At 41.5% G+C, this 25,429-nt stretch overlaps 1 protein-coding gene and 1 long non-coding RNA gene across 3 annotated transcripts in view; both read right to left on the bottom strand.

The window, feature by feature from the left end:
* Nucleotides 1-25,429, bottom strand: part of LUZP2 (leucine zipper protein 2) — a 446,738-nt gene that overhangs the window by 251,790 nt on the left and 169,519 nt on the right. The gene's annotated exons all lie outside the window — the stretch shown is intronic.
* Nucleotides 624-14,407, bottom strand: LOC142829180 (uncharacterized). The gene is made up of 4 exons (XR_012903574.2): nucleotides 14,311-14,407; nucleotides 13,414-13,518; nucleotides 1,789-1,841; nucleotides 624-824 (listed from the first exon to the last, which is right to left on the bottom strand). It is a non-coding gene; the product is annotated as an uncharacterized LOC142829180 (long non-coding RNA).

The following is a 25,429-nucleotide window of genomic DNA, read 5'->3' as shown; positions in this document are numbered from 1 at the left end:
TCTAACTACTTCAAAGGCAGGCACAAATATATTATGAGCTACATGTTTGTGCAACTCAATATCAGGAAAACACTTCTGACACTAGCTAGCATCAGCATTGTGCCCTGAACCATTTTTACTCTGAGCTGTTATACTCTTACATAATTGCTGATTTTGTAGTGCAAGATAAAATGGAATTGTTTTGCATTCTCTTTCAAACACAAATGTGTTGATTGGGTCCAATGAAAGAACAAAGGTGGATATAAATGACCCAGGTATAGCTTCTTTATCAGAATTGCCAGGAATTACAACCATACGTTTTGTTTTGACATTCACAACAATCTCAGGGCTCAGCTCTCTCAACTCTACAGACTTATCAATATGGCAGTAGACATTTAAAAAGTTCTTTGTAAATCGGTTGAAATTTTACTGTCAATCAAATAACTTACTATTTACTGTGGACATGATAAGCCAGGCTCACTGGAGCTACATTTAATGTGTCCAGTGCAGTATTTTTAATCTCATTTAAATATGTATTCCTGCTGGGAAAATCAGTTGGGAAATGCATGTAACGGAGTTCAGTTCACTGAACATTTTAACCATCATTCAGTGAAAGCACAATAAGAAAAAAAAAAGTATCTGGCTGTAATAACTATGGTTAACAACTGGTTAGCAGGACTTCCTCAGTTTAAAAAGTACTTCCTGAAAACCTCTTACCCACAATTGTTATAAGCAAAATGCAAGGTAAGGGGAAATTATGCTCTTTATTAACAGTTTATTTTTGCATTTCACAGCAACACACATATTATCCATTTCCCCTTCTTATTTGTGAGTCCTTCACACACCTACAGGTGAGAAGAAAAACCGTTAACAAGAAAATATGATTGCAAAACCAAATGACTAACAAAAAGACTGGAAGGCAGGTATATAACTTTTAACACTTTTTTTACTGCCTAGATTTCAAGTTATCAAAGTTCCTTTAAGAATGGAAGCTTTAAATTGTGCAGCTGTGGTTACTGCACAAGTATATTAAATCTAGTATGTTTAATCTCTCTGGACATACTTATGACACTCTTGTCTGTATAAAAGTGCTTGAGCCAAATCAGGAAAGACATTTTGACTTGACAGAGGCTTGCTTAGTCCGCCTATTGTAAAATATCCAGATTAATGTCTATATCGTGAATCTCTATAACTTCAGTTACAGCTTTGCAGCTATTCATGTCAAATTTATATCAGGCTGTACATAAGATTTCAGAACTGCTAATTAAATCAGTTATTGCCCCGACACGTCTTAGTCTCCTCATGTTGATCTAGATGGAACTTCAATAACAGCAGGGCAAAATATAACTGCCTCACGTACAGACACAACCTTGTTTTCAGTTCCAGCAACGTAACTACCTAGAATATTAGATACAGTTGCACACTAGGGGTTGGTACTAATAAAAATAAGTCTAGCAGGTCACACAGGGGTTGCCTCCAGATCAGTTTACACACTGACAGGCATCTGAGGGACTGAATAATAAAACGGTTCTCTCTGAAGACTGCTCACTAAGCTCTTTAAAAGAGAATGGGAAGTCAGGCATTGTGTTTTCATGTCACTATCACGGAATAAACAAAATGTAGGGCTAAAATTGACTTTCAGAGGTCATCTAGTCCAGGCCTTCCATTGAAGCATGAGCAAATATATCTAGACCTGTCCTAACAAGTGTTTATCTAAGCTGTTCTTAAAAATTTACAGTGACAGGGATTCCAGTACTTCACTGCCCTTATTCTTAGAAAGCTTTTCCTAATATCTAATTTAAATCTCACCTGCTGCAGATGAAGCTGATTATGTGTCCTCTCTGAAAAATCTGGTCATTTTCCTGCAATATTATTGGAAGATCATATTGTATTATTTATGCATTATTGTGGGTTCACACTGTATATAATCATTCTAGGGAGGAGAGGCGACAAATATAAGACCTGGAATTTCAGAAGACAGCACTGAATATGTGCCAGAGAAATATGGCAATTTGGAACAATACATGTTAAATGGATTTCACAGAAAATACTTAGAGATGAGTTATTGCAAATTCCCAAGCCCCAGTTACACAAGAACCCAAACTTTCAAAACTACATCCCAGGAAGAGGTCAATATCTGCAGTATACCCAATACAGAAAAGCCAAGATCAAAGGCCTGAGTAGTTTAAAGAAGTTACTGATCTGTCCAACTCTTGTGCTGGCTCTGGATCTAAAATAGATGAACTTGCAACCACAGGGAGAACCATTCTGTGGAATTTGAAGCACTCAAATCTACCAGATCTCTTGGCTAGAGCTCGATGTGCTAATTAGTAAACTTTTTCAGCATGTGTAGGGATATTTTTTTATTGTTTTACTATGTTTTCTCCATAATTCTTTTGCCTTAATGTGCTTGCTTAGAAAGAGCTGTGTGATAATTTATAATGGTAGGCAAAGTCCTCAGAAAAAGGAAAGTGCAGGTGCTGGTCTTTTACACAGTCTGGCTTGTTAGTGATATCACAATATAAAGCAGCCTTCACATTCTCAGTCAGAAGGGAAGGAGACATGAGTCTCTGACCAAGAGAGGTGACAGCAGACAACCAGAAGCCTAAAGTTGTTGCCCTTGGTGGATTACATGTGTAGTTTCCCTGAAACTGTGGCAATACCTTCAGTGGATGTGAAGAACAATTGATTACAATTCCCCTTGCAGTAGCCCTTAACACAATGAAGATTTACATCCACCCTCAGTCTTCTTTGCATAAGCCTAAACGTGACCAGTTTTTTTAAAACCTTTCTTTATTGGTTAGGTGTTTCTAACCTTTTATTATTGTTGTTGATCTCCCCTGGACTGTTTCCAGGTTTGTCCACATCTTTTCTAAAATGTAATGTCCAGAACAGAACAAAGTACTTCAGCTGAGGCCTCACCAGTGCTCAGTATAGCAGAATTACCTCTGATATCTTAGATATAATACTCTTGCTAATACACTACAGAATGGTATTAGCTGCTCTTAAAGCTGCATCACATTGTTCACTCAGATTCAATTTGTGATCAAGTAGCCCAAGGATCCTTTTCAGCAGTATGTCTGCCTAGCAATTACTCCCCATTTTTAATCCACATTTAATTTTTCCTTCCTAAGCATAGCACGTTGCTGCTGTCCTTAATGAATTATATCTTTCTGATATCAGACCAATTCTCAAATCAGCAAGATCATTTGGAATTCAAATCCTGTTCTCCAAATTGCTGGCAATCTCTCCAAACTTGGTACCAGCCACATATATAGGTATGGACTCTATTGGTGCTCTGGAATTAAAGCAGTGGGTTCTGATTACCCATCAGATGGCCTCTCCTCCCCATCCCCCCAGAGCCTCCTGCCAAATGAGTGCCCCACTGATCAGCTCCTCCCTCTCTCCCCCAGACCTTCCTGTCTGCCAAGGATCAGCTATTTCACAGACTGCAGGAAGTGCTAGGAGGAGTGGGAGGAGCAGAGGCAGGAAGAGGTGAAGCAAGGGCAAGGTTGGGCAATGTATCAGTGGGCACATGCTCTAGATCCTGGGTAATGAAAAGGGCAAAGGGGGCAGGAGTAGAAGGTATGGGAGCAGCCACTGTGATGCTGCTCTATAGCATAGTGGGCTGCTGGATTCCTAAGAGAGTCTGGTAGCTTCCAATCCCCACCCAGGCTTGGCTAAAGGGACAAGCGACCTTGGGAAAGCTCTTCCCCACTCTGGCACTTTTCTGACTCGCTCAGCTGTGGGACTCAGCAGCCACCTCCTCCCCAGCTAGGCTGATAGACTGCAAAACAATGACCATGAGGATGCAGCAACTCCCCCTCCCCCTGCCAGGAAAAGCAATGGAACATGTCTGGAAGACGAGGTGAGAGGGAAGACAGAGTTCCCACCACAGATAACTGAGGCAGGGAGACTGAAGTGGCCCCTGGAGGGGTACAAGACCTCCCATTTAGATCCTGGCCTCCAGTATGGTGAGCATCAGTAGTTTATGGTGGGGTTCCCTCTAGGGTGGAGCCAGAATGGAGAAGAAAAGGTGGGGTGGGAAGAAGCAGCATGGGAGTCTTGGGAGAAGGGGTGGAGTGAGGGTGAGGCTTTGGCTGGAGCAGGATGGAGCACATACTCCCCCAGAAATCAGAAAGTCAGCACCTATGGCCCCATAATTTTGTACACATACTCTCCACCCCATTATTCGAGTCATTAGTGAAATTATTGACTAGTGCCAGACACAGATCAGACCCCAGCAGTGCTCCCACTAGATATATTATTCCACTCTGACACTGAGTTTTTGATGACTATTCTATGTATGTTTTTTCAGCTGGTAATTTTATCTAAACCATATGTCTCGTTTTCTTATGGCAATGTCATGTGGAACAGTGCTGAAATCCTTACCAGACATCAAGGTATATCTCATCTGCTGCTTCCCTCTTTCTGCTAGCTAGTGTAGAGAAACCGCTTTAAAGTGAGGATCTCGGAATAACTTACAAACATCAGATTAGTAGCAGGAGGTTTAAGCTATGCTACCCGCGAGGTAGGTCAGTGGAGGAGAAAATGGCACACTGAAGGTGTATTCATAGGGTATGTCAGCTCTGTAATCAGGTGGATGTGATCGTGGCATAGGGAGGTAATAATCAAGTAATAATATCAATTAGCCATTAGTAGTAAACAGTTCATGGTCAGGTTGAGCTGAAAAAGCTATCCAATGCCACAGCCCCTGCTACACTGGCATTGCTACTTGAGTTCAGTTGGGTATATCCATGCATGCGGCAATAAACTAAGATTAAGGATGTCCAAGGTCAACAAACCATTAGCAAGATCAGGAATAAGAATCAGAACACAGCTCATACTCTGAGCTTGAACATCAAAGCTGAATGTACCAGACGTTATTGCTGGAGATATTATAACTGTGGAGTTGATCCCGGTTCCATGATACACTAATGTATTAAATCCTCCACATGCAGAAAGGGGTCAGCTGCCTCCATAATAGTATCCCCTTCTTGCTCTGGACCCAAATGGACAGATGTCTGTGAATTTAGGGGACTTCTGAGTGGAGAAAGGGCAGGATGGGGACAGGATAGGCAGAGCCAGGGGGTTATGGATATCTACACCGCAATTTTAACAGCCCTCTCACTTGAGACCTGCAAGCCTGAATCAGCTGACAAGACCCAGACACAGGTGTTTAATTGCACTGTAGACATATCTTGTAGGTTGGAGACTATTTGCCTGCCTGAGATCATGGTGTTCTTAGCAAATTGCTTTCTGTAAGTGAGAAATATTCTTCCTGAAATACTGGCTCTGTTCCTACAGCACTTTGTTATTCTGTCATCACATCTTCTATTATGTGACTTCCATTTGTTAAAAGAATATTACATTACCTCCCTCATCTGGATAACACCTTCACTTTCAGCACAGCTAAGGAGGTCATGCCTATTATTCTATCTCTTTGAATAAAAATGGGAAAAGTCCAACATACATAGCAGCTTTACCTCGCACCAAATATACAAGATATTTGTGTGGCTTGCGAGGTATATTTTCATTTCCTTTAGAACTCATGTAATCAGGGTCAACATAGAAATGGATCTACAGTAACTGATAGAACATCATCCTGACTCATTTATAACCATTTTAATAAAGGTGAAAATAACAGCTAAAAGCAATAGTAACGGCATCGGCAACAAAAACAGTATAATAAAATAGAACCTCTCACTTCATATACTTGCATCCTCACTGAATTGGCACAGTTTTAGATCAGTGAAAATCCACTGCAATAGAATTACATCACAGTAAAACTGAAAAGATAGAGTAATGAATCAACCCGAATGTCTTCAAAGCTTTTGACTAAACATCTTTTTTTAAAGTGCAGGATAAAATTTTGAACAAAACATTTTCTTTTTGGAAAATGAATGATATTTTATATAGCAAACTATAGATTTTGATAAAATAGTCTGTGAGGGAAAGGAGAAAAAACAGTTTCTAATCAGGTCATTAGTAGTTTCTACATCTGTCTCAGACACTGCAATGTATCATGGGAGTTGTAGTACTTGTTCCTTTCTGTCCTCACTGTTCACTCTGGTTTATATTCCTCTGTCAAAATATGTATCTTATAATGCACCATAGTCTCACACTATGACTGATTCACCATCAAGGATACGGTCCAGCCTGAGCCTAGGTCCAGTATCCAAGAATAGGAGCAGGAACTACCCATAATTACAATTCATATATGAAACCAATGCAGCTCAAGTGGCCACATATATCAGTGTCAGACTACTGATCAAAAAATTCTGAGATGAAATATGTCAAGATTTCTGAATCAAAATTTCACTGAACTTTTTCATTTCAATATTTTCTGATATTTTGTCTTTTCGCCCTTCTATGGAGTGAACATTTTGAATTTTTGAAATTTCCCAGAAATGTAATTATTTATTTATCTGTACTTTATTCTAAGTGGAATCATTTTAATATTTTCCTATTAACTAGTGTGAATTTTAATCTCATGTTAACTAAGTGTGTGTGTGTATATATTTCAGAAAAGAGAGAGAGGTGCTAGGTAACAGCCAGCATGGATTTGTAAAGAACAAATCATATCAAACGAATCTCATAGCTTTCTTTGATAGAATAACAAGTCTTGTGGATAAGGGAGAAGCGGTGGATGTAGTATACCTAGACTTTAGTAAGACATGAGATACCGTCTCACATTTTCTTATTAATAAACTAGGAAAATACAACATAGATGGGGTTACTATAAGGTGGGTGCATAACTAGCTGGCTAACCATTCTCAGAGAGCAGTTATTAATGGTTCACAATCATTCTGGAAGGGCATAACAAGTGGAGCTCCACAGGGGTCTGTTTTGGGACTGGTTCTGTTCAATATCTTCGTAAACAATTTCGATATTGGCATAGAAAGTATGCTTATTAAGTTTGCAGATGATACCAAGCTAGGAGGGGTTGCAGCTGCTTTGGAGGACAGGGTCATAATTCAAAATGATCTGGACAAACTTGAGAAACGGTCTGAGGTAAACAGGATGAAGTTTAATAAGGACAAATGCAAAGTGCTCTACTTAGGAAGGAACAATCAGTTTTACACATACAGAATGGGTTCTAACATACAGAAAGGGAAAGAGTACTGCAGAAAGGGATCTAGAGGTCATAGTGGACCACAAGCTAAATATGAGTCAACAGTATGACACTGTTGCAAAAAAAGCAAACACAGTTATGGGATGCATTAACAGGAGTGTTGAGAGCAAGATACAAGAAGTCATTCCTCCACTCTACTCTACACTGATTAGGCCTCAGTTGAAGTTCTGGGCATTACATTTCAAGAAAGATGTGGAGGAATTGGAGAAGGTCCAGAGAAGAGCAACAAGAATGATTAAAATCTAGAGAACATGAGCTATGAGGGAATGCTGAAAGAACTGGGCTTGTTTAGTTTGGAAAGGAGGAGACTAAGAGGGGACATAATAGCGGTTTTCAAGTATCTAAAAGGGTGTCACAAGGAGGTGGGAGAAAAAATGTTCTCTTTGGCCTCTGAAGATAGCAGTGGGCTCAAACTGCAGCAAGGGAGGTTTAGGCTGGACATTAGGAAAAACTTCCTAACTTTCAGGGTGGTTAAATACTGCAATAAGTTGCCTAGGGAGGTTGTGGAATCTCCATCTCTGGAGATATTTAAGAGCAGGTAAGATAAATGTCTATCAGGGATGGTCTAGATGGTACTTAGTCCTGCCATGAGGGCAAGGGACTAGACTCGATGACCTCTCGATGTCCTTTCCAGTTCTAGTGTTCTATGATTTTTATATATATATAAAAGTAGCCCAATGTCTGTGACTCTGTAATGCTGTAGCATTACATCTTGCCTCTGGAGGGTGCTGTTGCCCCCCGCCGTGGTGCTCGGCAGACTTCTGCGCCACTCAGCCGGGCCACCGTGGGGGAATAAGCGGCATAAGTGGCCATTTGCTCCGCTTGCTCCCCCGCGGCGGCCCAGCTCAGCGGCGCAGAAGTCAGCTGAGCGCCAAGGCAGGAGATGAAGTAGGGCGGGGCAGTGATGTGTGGTGTGATGTCAGCTCCAGGCCCACCTTCATGCCATAAACGCCACTGCCCCGCTCCCCTTCACCTCCCATCATAGTGCCACGGTGGGAAGCGAAGGGGGGTGGGGTGGTGACGTACACACCCAGGGGGCGGGGGCCTGGATGAGCGTGCATCCCCGATGGAGACAGAGGAGAGTGGAGAGAGAGTGAGAGGCAGAAGGGGGAGAAGAGAAAGAGAGACAGAGCGGAGAGAGTGTGAGAGGCAGGAGGAGGAGGAGAAGAGAAAGGGAGAATGAGAGAAAGGAGGGGGAGGAGAGGAAGAGAGAGGCAGAATGCGGAGGAGAGCTGAGAGAGAGAGGCGGAAGCAGTAGGAGGAGGGAGAGAGAGAGAGAGAGATGGAGCAAGAGACCGGAGGCTCAGGAGAGAAGACCGACGTGAAGGAGAAACCTGAAAATCCCGTCTTATGACGGGCTAATTGGCTAGTATATATATAAATTTCAAAGAACAAATAGTATAGTGAATTTCATTATTCCTCCTTGCCTGTCAAATTCATCTGTCAATGATTATTCATTTGATAGAGAAAAATCTGTAGCTCCTGGTACAATTTTTAGATTTAGTTTCCAGATCAGTGTGAGGGGAATAAATTTCAGAGAAAGCACTGCAGATGGGAAGGTAAATGTTCCTGAATGTGCTCTTGTGGCTCTATGTCCTTTTTGGCATTGTAATGACCTACTCATATACATTCCTATTATTTACCCCCCATTCCCACACCCATTTATTTAACCATTCTCTTGGGATTTAATATGCAGGTGCCCCCAGCTTTATCATCAGGCACTTTTAATAGGGAAGGAAGCAAAGAGGCAATTATATCTCTGGAGACTACATAGCACTATGCTAAGATCAATAATGGATCAATTGTAAGCTGTCCTGTGTGGAAGCAGGGGTTTTTGGTGCCCCCTCATTTCCCTGGGTGGGCTTCTCATATCATTATTCACAACACCTGAATAGTGGGAAATAGCAGATATCTCAGGGTTGCTGTTCTTCCTTTACACACAGGTGGAGGATGGGTGGGCAGGAGTGAGGCATTGCATAACATGGGATCTCGACAAACTTGATCTCAGTTTTCTCTCTCATTTGGGAAATGGCATCTGCAATAGAACAACACTCCTACCCCCATAGAGTGGGGGGGGGGGGGGGGGGAAGGAAGGCTACTGGTTAGGTATAGTCGCAGAGGAGAGAGTAAGACATGATGTAACAATTTTAGAATTATATATCAGAATAGTGAACAGTACCAACATGGCTTCTTTTCAAGAAATTAATCCCTGAAGAATTTGACCAAGTTTGAGGAGATCATAATGTGAAGATATGAATCTAGTCTTTCTGAGCCAGAACCTCAACTGCCACTAAGGGAAGGGTTTGCAAAGGTACGCTTTGTGTTTACTAATCACAATCCCACTCTGTGGCTAATTAGTCCCTTTGGTTCAAGCCTGAGTAGTCTGAAGCCTATCATCTGTGCCAACAGTCACCAGGATGTAAGGATATCATGACGCAAAACTGGCCACTATGATGGAACTTCTATGCACCAGAAGGACTCGCTATGCAGGGAGAATTTTAATGGGTTTCGAGGTTTGTGAAATATCTAACAGCCGCTGTATAGCTCATGTTCAGAATGAGAGTCTTCAATGTGTTCTTATAAGGCTCAGTGCTAGTTACTACAAGAATGCCAGACATTTGATGTTGTGGCATTTGACTGATTTCTTTCAACATTTTTACATTGTACAAATAATTATGGTTCAAATTCTAGATTAGGATGTTTGCATTCATCCATCAATGTCTACAGGAATCATGAATACAAATACAAGATCCGGTCCTTTGTAAAGGTGTACATACAGCATGCATGCAAGAAAGGGAGAATTATCTCTTGGAAAGCTGAGCATGTATGTCTAAAATGCAAAGCCTTGTTTTGAGATAATACATATGCAGTAAGGGTGTGTCTAGACTACCTAGTTTTGTCAACAAAAGTGGACTTTTGTCGACAAAACAATACCAGCGTCTACACTACCGCGGAGTTCTGTCGACATAACGTCGACAGAACTCCGCGGTTTTGTCGACGCTGGTATACCTCATTTTACGAGGCATAACACTTTCTGTCGACAGAACTCTGTCGACAGAAGGTGTTATTGCCTGTAACACTGAGTCCAGACTACGGAGTTCTGTCGACAAAGCGGCTTGCTTTGTCAACAGAACTCCATGTGTCTGGACGCAAATTGTCGACGGAAGTTTTGTCGACAGTATCTGTCGACAAAACTTCCGTCGACAAAACGCGGTAGTCTAGACATACCCTAAGACAACTTTTTTTTTCACATTAAGTGGAAATTGCATCCTTCTTGCTAAACTCGGCAGAAAGGTGATAATATGCAGCCACGTAAAATTATTTTTTTACAAAGATCTTGACGATGCAAGGCCCTGAGCATATTCAACTCCCAGACTTTAAATGACCCCACTAATATTTAGGTGGGTAGGGAACATGCAGAATTAGTCTCCTATTTTGCATTAATTGCATTCTATAATGAGAGCTATTAAAATGTTAAAAAAAACACGATTGACCACAATTCAGGCATAAGCAAATACTAGAAGCTGATGAATGATGAAGAAATTAACATCCCATCTTTGCACAAAATACAGATAGATGGAAAGAAAATATGACGAATAGGAGCTACAGTATAAGAAGAAATACCACAGTATACAATATTTAAATAATTTTCAATATCGAGATCTACATATCTCATAGCACTGGAAGGGACCTTCAGACGTCATCGAGTCCAGTCCCCTGCCCTCACGGCAGGACCAAGTACCATCCCTGACAGATTTGCCCCAGATCCCTAAATGGCCCCCTCAAGGATTGAACAGCTCTTTAGCAATAGCATTATGTATGGCAATAGCATAATAATACAGCCATTGGAAAGTGACTATAGTAGTAATTGATGGGCAAATTAAATGGATCTTCCAGCAGACACATTGTTTTTAGAAAAAAGTTTCTTTGGTTGGTTGGTTTTGATGGAATGGAAGAGGGGAAAGATGGTGGTGGTCTTAGAGTGAGGGGTGAGACACAAAACTACATACATTCCTGTCAAAGAATAATGATATCCTAGACCTTTACACCAATATTCAATAGAACTATCTATTCTATTGATTCTATTTTTCAAACCTCAAAATTCACAAACATCCAAATATCTGAACTGAACCCAAACTCCTGTGCTCAAGCTAGATTGTGCCTAGTGGTAGGAACCTACACTAGTGAGTGGACTGCAAGAGTGGCCTTCCTCCATCTCAATGGGCCAAAAGGTTGCCATAAACCAGGAAGATCTCCCAGGATAGGGCAGTTTTGCTAACTGCACTTGCATACCTAGAATTTGCTGGGTGTGCCAACTGAATCATAGAAGTGCTTTGATTGCATGCAAAGGAAGCACACCGTTTTCATTACCATTTGCAATCAGCAGGTATCTCACTTCACATGTGCTTGCTTTACATGTGTGCCACTTTTGTAATGCCAGGAGGGAAAAAATTTACACTGACAGAAACCAGCAGAAACTGGCAACCCTGTGCATGGGCAACAGCAATCAAAATGTTTTGCAGGCCACACACAAACTTGATGGGTCGCATGCGGCCCAGCCACAACTTGCCCACCACTCTCCTACATGCATGTGAAAGGGGAAGGAGAGAATTAAAAAAAAGAGTTCAGAAATCTGAGTCCAGGGGTCCATCTCATCTGCATGCTTTGCAACCACCTGAGTGCCAGGTCTATGTGCAACCAGCATTCCTTCTGAAAGGGATGGGGACATAGCAGCTCAGGGAAGCCACATGACTCTTTAGTGTAACAGGTTGTAAGCAGCAGGCAGATGGGGATGGAGGGAGGGACAGAATTTCTGGGCTCCTGAGTAAGTGGGAGGTGGGGGGCAGGCTCCATGCTCCTGAAAGGGGCAAGACCTCAGGGGGAAGAGTGGGGCTAGTGTCAGCCATGCCTTAGTGCCACCCAGATCACATCATCCCTCCTGCCCCGCTTAGCCCTTAATGCTACCTGGAATGTGCCACCCAGAGCTCTGGCTGCTGCTGTCACTGCTGCTGCAGTAGCATTGGAGCTTTGAATTGCTGAGCCCAAAGGCTGTTGCTGTCTTTGCTCTCTGCCCTGTCAGCAGGCCTGCAAGCAAGTGTCACCTGTTTGAAGGAGCGCTGTGCTTGGGAGACCCACAGTGCCCACTTGGAACAGTCTTTGACTTTTCTAAACACAACTGTGTGCCAATAAGGTTTAATTGTGCCTCTTAGAAGGTTTACATACATCAGGTGAAAATCAGAGAACGAAGTCGATAACCTTAGGAACCTAGTAACCTTAACATTACATTCTAATTATATTTTATTGCTATATTTTCAGATTTGAACTATTTGGTCCGGTGGGCAGTTTTGGAAAACTGGGTTGTCATCTAATAACTATCTACTCAAGGCAGAAAATTAATGGCTACCTGGGTTATTATGGAAACTATATGTGCAATTAAAATGCTAATAATGAATAATTAAAATATATGTAGTGTGTACATTAAAATGGGACATGGATCATAAAAGCCTCTCTTAGAAATCAATGCCTTTTTTGGCTATACTAATAAATGTAAAGGGGCAAAGGACAATACATTTTCTAATTCATTTAAAAGAAACCCCAGTTACACTGAATGTGTGTGGTGGGGTATTAAATTTAATTAATAGAACTAAGACCAGATTCTGCCCCTATACAACCACAGTGACTCCAAAGAGATGCAGGGATAGAACAGAGAAGAATTTCCTTCTAGTCTGCAGAAGAACAGAATCAGGTCAGATTTTGAACCCACATATAAAACATTTGGCTGTATTACTTCAGGCATTAGCATTCATAGAAGTACATGAAGGATAAGTCAAATGAACAGAAGTGATTTTTCCCCCTTCAGCTCAGTCTATAGAACTGGCCAAGGAGGCACCTTTCAGAAAATGTACTGAGGGGAAAATAGAAAGTTACGTAAATGACAAAGAAGCAATAGCAGAGTTTCATTTGGTCCAATTTTTACTAGAGCACAAAGACTTAAGCCACTATTTTAATGATTAAAAATTAATGATTAAAAAGAAACAATATCTCAATGTTATAACTGGTAGTGGACCTAGTAGCATTCATACCGGTACTGCATTACTTTAGCATCAATAATTCTGGAAAGTCCTTGTTGTCAGGAGTCAATTGAATACCACCATAAAAGGACACGAATACATGCCTCACTGCTAAATTCATTTATATTGCTACTGGAACATCTCAACATGAGTCAGAGTACAGGCGGCTGCTGTTTCTGATTCAATGAAAAATGAATGGTACCCATGCTAACTATTTCAATGCCTCACCTTCTGCTCTTTTGCGGGTGTGCAATCAGCATGGCAGATGAGTCATCAAAGGGTCACTTTTAGTGCTGTCTGTCTGCTTTTATCTTCTGCTGTTAGTGATGATTCCTATCATAAAAATGACTCAGATTCTGACAGCTGTGCTGGTTATTCCATGTTGGCTTTTTTCTAACCTTTTCATGTTAAATATTTACTTATATAAAAGCAAACTCCGGTTGAAGAGTTTTAAGATAAAAATCATATGGAGTAAACTAAAAAGACTAAAATGAGTTTGAAATTGGTGTGTAACCTTTACTATTAATTTTAATCAATAAGGCATCATAATTAGTAGTTTGAGCATGGTTATGACTGAGCACATTACTGCTGATGCTCTTGTTATACCACTTCTGCTTGAGGAGACATGTCTGTGATAACTCTGATAAAACGAGTGCACTAAAAATACAAATATAACTATACCATCAGGAGTGGCAGAAGGAAGGGAATAGCTACTCCAAATACAAGCCCATCCAAGCCTCCATGTTCACACTCAGGGCAAATAACTCCCTCACAAGACTTGTTATATCACAGTTACACTTCTATTTTTAGCTTACTAGCTTGATCACAGCTAGCAGAGTTACATCTCAATCTGGAAATTATACCTTAGAGCACCAGTATAGAGAGACATCCATTGTCTTGAAGAAATGCCATCCATAGTATAGAAAGACATCACCTTTACCTCCTCAGATTCAGCATTTGTCCCTCAAGAGGTAGGATGCCTGGAATTAATCAGTCCTATTTTTATTGTCAGGAGCATTTTTATTTCTATGATTAATTTTTTTAAAAAATATTTACCATTTAGGCCTCACCTATTACCCTTCAGGCACACAACATAAAAATTCTTAACACAAAAAGAGGAAATACCTTTCTCTTCCCCTGCCTTTATTCTAGCTTCTGGGGGTCAGACCTTCCCTAGTCAGCTGGCTTGGGTGCATCCTGTATATGGGAAAGAGCAGCCTTCTACCCAAGATAGATCTTTTATCCTCAGGGCCATTCACTCAGCTGCAGCTGTCTCTCATCTCTCTTCATCTCTCACCAGAAGGGAGGGGTTTTCATTTTTTTTAGATCACAGGTAGTCCTTAATTAACCTAGTTAACCTGAGGAAACTCTTTTCATAGGGAGAAGGGCCTTTACCATTCTAGAGCTGATTTACTTGTCTTCTAATACTCTGCCACTATCTATAGAGATATTTCATTATTTGAACCCTTTTCCCTTTGAATACTATGTTCCTGGGGTACATGCTTTATTTTGAAGATGGTATACAGTGTTTTTGCCCTTTCCTACTCTCCATAGCTCCCAAAGGATTGCCCACAGCAGAAACCTGGACCTGGGGAGAAATCACTACTGGTAAGGAAAGGTGCTGTAGCATCAAGACTCAGTCCAAAAGTGTCATGAACCAAAAGCTTCCATTCAGACAAGTGTACGTGGAATCCTGTCACTTGAAGGGATGCCCTCCAGAGAGAAACAGAAAGGAATCAAAGATAGACCCAGGCCTGGTACCATGACAATTCACAACCTAGAAAAGGAGCCCTAAATGAAGGAAATCCTCTACCTGTTTAAATACTGCAGTTTGATATATAAGGATAACTGGGAAATGTATTAGCCATAAAATCCAATTTCATTCTAACACTCACTATTTATTCACAAGCAAGAACCTAATTTGAATTTTATGAAGTTGATGGCAACAACAGTTGGATCCAATGAAGGCCAGTGGCTATTCATTATTTTTTTGGAACACATGTTTTAAAAACCTGCACTTTACCTTCTTCTTGGCACCTAAATTTTCTCTGTGCAGTTGAACCAGTCTTATAGATCACTGAAAAATATTTTCTAATACACGATTGCTAGAAAGTGTTTATTTAACCACAATCTGTTTACATTCAAATCCACATTGTATTAGTTCAGTCAGCGAAGTACTTAAGCATGTATGTGGTTAATTTTCAGCAGCCTCAATGGCACTACTTATGTTTAATTTAAATAGATCAATGCCTTTAGTATATTGTTAACTTTCACTAACAAACCTTCCATACAGCATATTATTATTCATTACCATACCAGTACTGTATAAGTGCTTGTAACATCAAGCTTCATATGACACAAAAGACGGATCCCCTTTTGACATAAGGGATCCTATATACAGGGGCTTGAGAAGGTGACTGCAATCAAGACTCCTAGGTTCCAGCAAACTTTGCCATTGATCTGCTATGTGCCTTTAAATATACAGTTAGCCTCCTCATGCATTCCACTTATCCATATATAAAGGAGAAAATAATAACACATCACTCACAGGGATGAACTGATAGTTTGTAAATTTTGATTTTAGGATGAAGTTTTGCATTGAAAAAGCTAAATTTACATGCAAGCTCTTTTAAAGTAGGGAGATGTATGTATGTATGTCCCCATGCATTTAAAAAAAACAGCTTCTGTGTAATTGTAACAAACAATCACCTTGTATATCAGAGAGTTTGAAGGTCCGCACAGTTCTCCACCTGAAGTGAAGGAATAATTCTCTGTGCTGGCAGCTGTATTACCGTGCATTTATTTTCCCTCTTAGAGGGTTTCATTAAAGTCTTTTGGGTTTCGAGTCTATGTCGAGTTTGTAAGCTCACTGAGCTCATATGTCAGAGGCAGAGAGGGTTATTGTTTCTTTAAGCCACCTTTATACCCTGTGGTTCTGGGGGCTTAAATATCTTTAAAGTAATACAGATAGGCTGCCTAATGTTATGTCCACATTTGATCCTGGTGGTGTGATCCCCAGCTTACATACCCATACTTGTGATGAGGTAACTGGCTCTGTGGATATGGGAAAGTCAGTGGATGTGATATACTTTGACTTTAGCAAACCTTTTGATACAGTCTCCCACAATATTCTTGCCAGCAAGTTAAGGGAGTATGGATTGGATAAATGGATTGTAAGATGGATAGAAAGCTGGCTAGACTGGCAGGCCTAACAGGTAGTGATTAACAGCTCGATGTCAGGTTGGTGATCGGTTTCTAGCGGAGTGCCTCAAGGATCAGTTCTAGGACCAGTTTTGTTCAACATTTTTATGAATGACCTGGATAAGGGGATGGATTGCACCCTCAGCAAGTTTGCAGATGACACTAAGCTAGGGGGAGAGGTAGATATGTTGGAGGGCAGAGTGACCTAGACAGATTAGAGGATTGGGCCAAAAGAAATCTGATGAGGTTCAACGAGGACAAGTGTAGAGTCCTGCACTTGGGATGGAAGAATCCCAAGCATTGTTACAGGCTGGGGACTGAAGGGCTAAGTAGCAGTTTGTCAGAAAAGGACCTGGGGATTACAGTGGATGAGAAGCTGGACACGAGTCAACAGTGTGCCTTTGTAGCCAAGAAAGTGAATGGAATATTAGGGTGCATTAGGAGGATCATTGCCAGCAGATCCAGAGAAGTAATTATTCCCCTTTATTCGGCTCTGGTGAGGCCACATCTGAAGTAGTGTGTCCAGTTCTGGGGCCCCCACAATAGAAAGGATGTGGACGCATTGGAGAGGGTCCAGGAGAGGGAAACCAAAATCATTTGGGGCCTGGAGCATATGACCTATGAGGAGAGAGTAAGGGATTTGGGCTTATTTAGTCTGCAGAAGAGAAGAGTGAGGGGGAATTTGATAGCAGCCTTCAACTTCCTGAAGGGAGGTTCCAAAGAGGATGAAGGAAGGCTGTTCTCAGTAGTGACGGATGGCAGAACAAGGAGCAAAGGTCTCAAGTTGCAGTGGGGGAGGTCTAGGTTGGATATTAGAAAAAACATTTTCACTAAGAGGATTGTGAAGTATTGGAATGGGTTACCCTAAGGAGGTGGTGGAATCTCCATCCCTACAGGTTTTTAAGTCTTGGCTTGACAAAGCCTTGGCTGGGTTGATTTAGTTGGGATTGGTCCTGCTTTGGGCAAGGGGCTGGACTTGATGACCTCCTAAGGTCTCTTCCAACCCTATGATTCTATGATTTTATACTTGTGCTAGCTCTCCCAGAGCTGGCGAGCTAAACATAGTTGTGTAGCAATTGGTGGCATGAGCTAGCTGTCCTGACTAGAACCCTAACAGGATTCTGCAGGTACACACATACATATAGCCATCACCCCAGTTACAGCAGACTCCCCAGGACTGCTCTTTTAGACCACTGCACTGCCTGCAATCTCCACAGCACAACTTGTAGTGATTCTACTCCCAGATACTGGTTTCATCCCCCACATTAGAGGTTGCAAAGGGGTCCTCAGAAGGCAGTCTAATAACCGTGTTCCACAGTTCCTGTATTGGGGGGGGAGGGGGAACTCATCTTCATTCCCACTAATACTAGGCCTTTTAATCCTCTTTACTCTGGCTCCAGCTTTTTGACCCAGCATAAAGAAGTCAGTGATGGGGTGCAGATCTAACCCATGATGTAAGCTGGGGTTCAAGTCCTCCAGTAGTTTTCACCAGGTTTTGAACAGGAAAATCCAGTACCTTCAGTTCTGTAGCACAGCTCTCTAAAGCAATAATAACATTATCCAGTAGTAATATTAGTCTTATCCTGTGGACACTAGAGGAAACCTCAAATTTTTCCTCAAGGCTTTTGAAAAGAGGAAGGTGGCAGGAAGGATTATATGTAGGCATGGTAGGTTAATTTCCTTTATTTTCTCTTCTCCTGTAAGCCTAATTATTTAGGATTTTGTTATTACATTTGGTTGTGCTGTTAAATAATTGTTAATGTTGGGGGGAGGAGAAATACCGCTTTTGTCTGTTTTATAAATTTGAATAATATATGCAGCTTTTCTGGTTGATAGTGCCTGAGACTGAAATGGAAGAAGCACTCAACCATGCTTCTTCCTGTGCTTTCTACTTACTCAGACCTTGTAGGCTTCAGCATGAAACACAAGAGTCCTAGAATCTCATCATATATATAGTAGCCCAGTGTCTGTGAGTCTGTAACACCAAAATGCTGGTTGTTCCCTCTGGGGGGCGTTGTTGTCTGAAATGCTGTCTGTTCCCTCTGAGTGGCCCGTGTTGCATGGGGAGTGTGGGGCCCAAATGGCCGCTTGCTCCCCCGCGGCGGCCCGGCTGAGCGGCACAGAAATCAGCCGAGCACCACGGCAAGAGGCAAAGGAGGGCGGGGCGGTGACGTGCGGTGTGACAGCGGCTCCAGGCCCCACCCTCTGGCCATGAACGTCACCGCCCTGCTCCTCTTCGCCTCCCGCCGTGGCACTGCTCAGCCAGGCCACCACATGGGAGCAAACGGCGCAAGCAACCGTTTGGGCTCCGCTCTTCCCATGCAGCATGGGGAGTGTGGAGCCCAAAAGGACATTTGGGCTCTGCAGTCCCCCAAGTGAGAGACAGGAGGGGGAGGAGAAGAGAAAGAGAGCGACAGAGAGAGAGGCAGGAGGCAGAGAGAGCTGAGAGAGATTGGGGGAGACAGTAGGAGGAGGAGAAAGAGAGAGAGAGACTGAGCGAGAGACCGGAGGCTCAGGAGAGAAGACCGACGTGGAGGAGAGACCTCAAAATTCCATCTTATGACGGGATAATTGGCTAGTTATATAGATATAGAGCCAGATTACAGCCTTCATGGGGGAATAATGCAAAGAGGTCAAGAATCTATGCGGATTTTAATTCATTAAGTCTCCTTTGCATTGTCCAATTGTGGAAAACAAGGTTTGCTCAATGGACAACAGGAAATCTAGTAGTTCTCATACAGTCTTCATAGAGGTAAGGATATCTGTGCAAATCCTCTTTCTCCCAAGAGATGAGGATGTCCTGAGGGAGCAATGCTCCTATTAATTTCCTATATTCCTTAAACTGTTCATCCTCCTTAAGGTCCTCTAGAATATAATCGGGATAAAGAAATATGGTGTATTAAAAACATATACAAGCATATCCTGAGCTAGTGTAAAGCAAGATAGTAACACATTTGTAGTCAATGGAGCTCCTCCATTTACATCAGCTGAGAATCTAGAACACCAAAAGACCATGTAAAAGGTCTACACTTTCAGATGCACCCTACAGAATATTCCAAGTATGTAATTGTCTATTAAAAATCTACTGTGCTGTGATAGAAAAATGAGAACCCTTTATAAAACTTTTACAAAAAAGGGAGTTTGATTGCAAAAGAGGAAACCTGCATAACAACTAGGGTACGTCTAAACTACATAGCTCCGTCGACGGAACCATGTAGATTAGTTTACTCGGCAAAGGGAAATGAAGCGGCGATTTAAATAATCGCTGCTTCATTTAAATCAAAATGGCTACTGTGCTGTGCCGATCAGCTGTCTGTCAGCAAAGCACAGCAGTCTAGACTGGGATCTGCCAACCCCAGAACCTTTCATCGGCAGATGCTGTAAGCCTCATTTCACGAGGCAAAAAAGGATCTGCCGGCGAAGGGTTCTGGGATCGGCAGATCCCCGTCTAGGACGAGGCATAAAGGATCTGCCAATGAAGGGTTCTGGGGTTGGCAGATCCCCGTCTAGACTGCCGCGCTGTGCCGACAAACAGCTGATTGGCACAGTGCGGCGGCCATTTTGATTTAAATGATTATTTAAATCGCCACTTCATTTCCCTTTGTCATCCTGCCTAATTTACATGGCTCCATCGACGGAGTCATGTAGTTTAGACACATCCCTAGAGAGTCAATATAATCTTTGTCAGAAAAAAGCACACAGTTTGAGTTTCACTATTTGATTCACCATCACCCAAGTTAGGCATGTTCCTGCCCAACCACAATCACCACCAAATCAGCAAAGTCAAATGTAAAAGGGAAAGTGAGTAACCCAACAGCATTAGATCCATTTCAGTAGACTATTTTACAGTCTGCCATGGAAATTTTCTGAGGCTCTAAAAGGGCTCACTCTGAAGAAATAAAGTCTCAGAGGGGTAGCCAGGTTAGTCTGAAACTTTAAAAACAATGCACAGTCCTGTGGCACCTTAGAGACTAACAAATATATATAGTATCTGAAGTAACAGCAGTACTGAGCATTGTGGAGCACTTAAAATTAAACCAGTGAAGCTACACATTCTGTACCCAAGTAGATGTTATGTAATTAGGCACACATGACAGAGTGTCACTGAAGGAAAGAAGGAGGCAGGGGAACTGGAAATGATTTCCTGCATCCCAGTGAAGTGTCATCATAAAAACCAGACTGCTGTCTTTTTGCAATCCTATCAATGAATGCAACCAATCTTCTCTGATGAAGATTTCAATATCTTGCCAGCTAAAAAAGCAGCTAACGGAAAATATGTTTATAATTGTGTTTCATGTACCTAAATGCCACACAAATATGAGGGGCATCTCTGAAATATAGCCAAGCCAAGAAATAGCAGTCTATGTTTTACTCCTCATACAGCAGTGAATAATAGGTTAGATCACTTTTATTTAAAGAAGGAAATGTTTCTCCTATCACTGAGCCAATAAATCATTGCATGTGTCAAATATAGTTGCCATTACTAGGAAAAGATAGTTTATTGATTTATATATATTGCTAATAAACCCTTTTCAATTAATAAGTATTCAAGAAATAGCATAATTGTGTATGGAAAGTCAAATTAGTAAAGCTCATTAAAATCTGTAAATCTGCTACAGACAACTAGTGTTGAATAATTCATCAGATGTTTAACACATTTACTAAAAAACATGTAAATTACTTTTATTGCTGGGATAATTCTAACTTCATTTTGTGAAGGGATTATTTTTTCCCTAGCACAAGGCTGGGAAAGTTTAATTGCAAATTGATTAACATGAAGCTTTGCTAATTAAATCAGCCGAAGGAGATTTAGGCTGACACCATGGTAGGTGCTCAAATTAAGGGACTGTCCCATTGCATTAAATACAGTACATTTATCACAGATAAACTAACAGCCTATTTATTTGAGTTGACAGCCAATGGAGAAAGAAAATGAATCTTTACAGTATTGTATGTAGTAGGTACACAGCTGCTTTGCTGCTAATTGCAGCTTTAACAGGTTTCTAAACAATTAGAAAGGATTTAAATAAATGTCATTCCACAACTGAACTATGAGTATAATAAAACTCCAAGTAAATACTTTGTTAATGTGACAGCATATCAGCCCCCAAAATTGTAAACTTATTTGCTATGTGTATGTGTCTATGTATGGAAGTTAAATTCAAATATGTATGAAAGCTTAAGGAAATTGTGTAAAGCCAGGAAAAATGTTTTGTGGATGTAAATAAGATTAAACCAAATGACCATGTAATATTTTAATTAAACTTCACATTTATTTATATTTAACTGGTTTATTATTCAGGTCTCCATCTTAATTAATTTTGTATAAACTATGTTCAACATCCCTAGGATTTTTATAAGGCTTTTTAATGGATGGAACAATGTGAACAAGAACAGGATTAGTAGATGTCATTTAGTTTCAATGATGCTTCAAAATTGGAAAAAAAGTTTTTTTTTAAATGCCAAGCAAATGGGAATGTTTATTGAGTTTGTTGGAATTCCCAATCATTTTGATGTGTTTGTGTATGTTGAGAAACAATACAAATAAACTCTTCAGAAGTATGCCATTGGTATGACAATCACTACGAGGATATGGAAATGTATATTATATCAGGATGCTGTGCATTTTGCTGTGCAGATTAGTATGCGCTGTATTGTCACACTTCTCTCAATACTACACTCAGAAAACATTACAATTGAGAAAGACATTAGAGTAAAGAAACATCTGGCACTCTGAAACTATTACAGTGAGGCCAGGTGTCTCTGGGGGAGAAATTTGACTTAAGATATGCAAGTGCAGCTACAAGAATAGCATAACTAGAGTTGCCACACCGTAAATCGAAATTCTGCAGCAGCTCACTGATGAGAGAAATTCTCTCATCAACTGCCCTTACCAGGGTTGACATGGGTGCCATTAACATTCAATTTAGTGGGTCCTTTCTAGACCCACTAAATCAAACCCTAGAAGGTCGAACTCCAAGTAAGGCCTAAGATTGGAAACTTTTCTGGAGCAATATCTATCTTTATCAGGAAAGTGGGAAATATTTACCACATTAATTTAAGCATATTGCCATTATAAAAGTGTTATTGGGCTGGCAAAGTTCAAGTCTCAGACAAGCGTTTACTTTATGGGCCTGAATTTTAGATTCTAGTTACACCTATTGTTGTATAAATCCAGATCTGTGATGCCACAAGGCTAGATCCATATTTAGCCTTATTTCATTGCAAACTAGATTTGTGCACCAACACCTAGCAATTGCGCACACAAAGTAGACATGCAATAATACATGTACAAATGCACACCTACCTAGGGTTTGGGGATGTGGCCCCAGATGTAGCCATAAAATACTAACCTCAACTTGGAGCTTCTTGACTTTCCCTGGCTAAAGTAAAATGCCTTAAATGTCATGTGGCAACTTTTATTAATCATAAACAGAGGCAACTGACGAGGAAAGACACAGGGGGCCATGCCTCTCCCTACCCCTGTTCTGCCCTCTCCCCTCCACTTCCCTACTCTTGCTCCATTCCGCCTCTTCTCCCAGCCTCGTCCTCTTAGAGATGTGTCTCAGGGGACTAGTAGGGCTGGTGGTCCAGCACAGTCAGATGGGGCTGTCACCCACCTACAGTCACTGACAGCACTGTGGAAGCAGAACAACACAGCTCCAAGCTTACTCTTCTCCCTCAGCTGCACTGCTTCACTTCCCACTGGTATGTGATGGGGCAGTCCCTCAAGCAACACAAGAGCAGAGTGAGCTAGGACCATGTTACTTTGTTTCCCACACTGTGGCTGGTGAGTGTGGGGATCTGGACCTCTGTTGGCAGTGTCAGCCTCCCTCCCTCCCTCCCCCGACACACTAGTTTCCCCAATGGCCCTGATAGCTGCTGGCTGGCCTCTCACATGGCATTTGGGGTACAAGTCCCCTTGTGTCCCCTCTCCCCCATGTGTCTGCCCCATCAGAAACCCATCTGAAAATCTAATTATCTAAACATATCCCGCTTTGATGAGCTGAAGAGGATCCAACAGCAATGCACAACATTTATTTTTCCCATCTAGGGCACATCAGACCAAGGCCAAACACCACAATATGACTTCAACTCGAACATTCGGATCATAATGCAATCATTAGTCATTGAGCCCTTGTTCTATTTACCAACTGTAGATATATAGAAAAAAAAACAACCCAAACTCTCAGATCAAATAAAATAACAAATGCCAGCCACAAAGGATCTGAGAAAACTGAAATAGACATAAAACAGTAAGAATTTATCTATGAAACAGAAGCACTGGCTTTTTTCTTCCTTAGCCTCCCTCCCATACTCCCAACCCCTCAATTCTCTAGGTGAGCAAACAAAAGAGAAAGCTCAGCAGCAGCTGGGTATGCACAATGCTTGTAAAGTGACAATGATCATTAGGGAGATTAGTATCATCATTAAGACTACAAATTAGATTATAATCTGAAAATGAACCGGATGGCATGCAAGCTTCTGATACTGCTTGTATTTTATGTTACCATTGCCACCTGTAAACTCATGCACATCAACTAGGTTGACCGTATGGGTGCTTAGCAAGTTCCCAGCAGAAGATTTTTGTATAGATTGTTGTTCCTGGTTTATAAACCAACTGAACAATTTTTAAAAAGTTGCATATAAAAAACATCTTTTAACCTGACTACATGGTGATTGAGGTATGCCCCAAAATCAACTACAGACACAGGCTGAGATGGAAGTGTTCTCAGTCAGTTTTATGTATCTTACATTAGGAATAATAAAGATGTTATTTGGCTAACTGCATGTTTTGCACAAACATCTGCAGGCAACACTGACTGGTAGGATTTGACTTACCAAATCCTCTGTGCTGAGCACCTCCACCCAAGTACCACTTTAAGAATGTAAAAGCTTCATGTTGACCTAGAGCATTGGGATGAATTTTACTTAAATGGTTTGGCATCTACTTTAGGGTATGTCTGCACTACCAAGTTTTGTCAAGGAAACTAATGTTGACATGCAAAAGTCACCAAAAAGGCGGGGGGGGGGGGGGGCACCAACATGCGTTTATACTTGCTCGCTCTATCAACAGATTGTGTCCACATCTGTAGCTCCCCCTGTCAACAGCAGAAGCAATGCACTGTGAGTATGTATCCCACAGTACCTGATGACACCACCTGGCACTATGTGCTGTGGGAACATGGAACAGCCTGTGGGGCATCTTGGGACCATGTAAAACATCCTATCAGGCACCGCTTGGCTCAAGGGCTTCTGGTTTCCTTTCGCATCCTTTTTTCAATGGCGATTCTTTATTATGCACTCTGGTATCTACAGCAGGAAAGACTAGCTCCCACACATCTCTCACAAGCTCTGTTAACTGTGGGGAGGGCCTTGTGAATGGCAGCAGAGATCATCTTGATATTACTGAACAAGGAGCCTGACAGTATGTATGATACGGACAGTGGCAACCTTTAATTGGATTTGGCAGTCCCACAGCTGCTGTACAGGTTAGATCAGCACTTTTAGGCAAAGGAAATCAGTACTGAGTGGTGGGATCGCATGGCCACACAGATTTGAACATAAGAATGGCCGTACTGGGTCAGAGCAAAGGTCCATCTAGCCCAGTAGCCTGTCTGCCGACAGTAGCCAGTACCAGGTGCCCCAGAGAGGGTGGACCGAAGACAATGATCAAGCAATTTGTCTCCTGCCTGCCTTCTCCAGCCTCTCACAAACAGAGGCCAGGGACACCATTTCAATCCCCTGGCTAATAGCCTTTTATGAACCTAACCTCCATGAAATTATCTAGCTTCTCTTTAAACTCTGTTATAGTCCTAGGCTTCACAGCCTCCTCTGGCAAGGAGTTCCACAGGTTGACTACACGATGTGTGAAGAACTTTCTCTTATTAGTTTTAAACCTGCTGCCCATTAATTTCATTTGGTGTCCTCTAGTTCTTCTATTATGAGAACGAATAAATAACTTTTCTTTATCCGCCCTCTCCACACAACTCATGATTTTATATACCTCTATCATATCGCCCCTCAGTAGCCTCTTTTCTAA

This window comes from Pelodiscus sinensis, chromosome 5 (assembly GCF_052426305.1).
Source record: "Pelodiscus sinensis isolate ZL-2025 chromosome 5, ASM5242630v1, whole genome shotgun sequence".
Classification (NCBI taxonomy): Eukaryota; Metazoa; Chordata; order Testudines; family Trionychidae; genus Pelodiscus; species Pelodiscus sinensis.
The sequence above is the reverse complement of the archived record's forward strand: the minus strand, read 5'-3'. Positions and strand labels throughout refer to the sequence as shown.